General features: G+C 51.3%; 1 protein-coding gene across 1 annotated transcript in view; it reads right to left on the bottom strand.

Moving 5' to 3' along the window:
• The window catches only part of HPRT1 (hypoxanthine phosphoribosyltransferase 1), a 33,635-nt gene that overhangs the window by 5,323 nt on the left and 27,516 nt on the right, over positions 1-796 (bottom strand). The window lies entirely within an intron of this gene.

Raw genomic sequence — 796 nt, 5'->3', positions numbered from 1 at the left:
CCACAAGAGCTCAATTCTGCCAGCCTGAGCCCTGGGTGAGACAGGAGCCCCAGCCGCGATGCAGCCTCACGAGCCGGAGCGGAGGAGCCGGCTGAGCTGCACTCCGGCTCCTGCCCCAGGAAAGCCGGCACGCCGACACCGGTGGCTTTAAGCTGGATTTGCGGTACTCTGTTAGGTGGCACAGCCCCACCCGGAATCGACGGGGCGTGGGATTAATGAATCTACAGTTAAAAACAAGCAGCCGGTTCCCAGGGATATACATGCATCCTTGGAAACCAGTGTTAGTTTTTAATCCACAGGCTAAAGTTTCTAAAAACCTTAAAAACCACAAACACAAATTGGGGGATACTGGTGTTCTTAAGCCGTAAACATTTTACATACAAGAACGAGAACTTGTTCTCCTGGTGACAGTGAAAAAGCACACAACTGCTCTGTTGGCTAATTTGGCAATAACGGTAAAACTGAAAATGTCCCAATTCTCCAGTGCAGGCACTGCCTTCTTGACGGCCTGTGTCCACAGGGCAGTCACACACGTGCACAGAAGGATGCTCTTAGCAGCCGTATAGGAAAAATGGAAGGCTCGCCCTATTCGCAGGGCAATAAATTGGTGGATTTGTCACTGCAATGCGATTTTGCATTTTTTTTAAATATTTTTTATTTATTTCTAGGAGAGAGAGAGAGAGACAGCGTGAGCAGGGGAGGGCCAGAGAGAGAGGGAGTCACAGACTGAAACAGGCTCCAGGCTCTGAGCTGGCAGTCAGCACAGAGCCCGACGCGGGGCTCGAACCCACGAACC

The sequence above is a fragment of the Crocuta crocuta genome, unplaced genomic scaffold, assembly GCF_008692635.1.
Source record: "Crocuta crocuta isolate KB4526 unplaced genomic scaffold, BGI_CrCroc_1.0 scaffold475, whole genome shotgun sequence".
Taxonomy (NCBI): domain Eukaryota; kingdom Metazoa; phylum Chordata; class Mammalia; order Carnivora; family Hyaenidae; genus Crocuta; species Crocuta crocuta.
The sequence above is the reverse complement of the archived record's forward strand: the minus strand, read 5'-3'. Positions and strand labels throughout refer to the sequence as shown.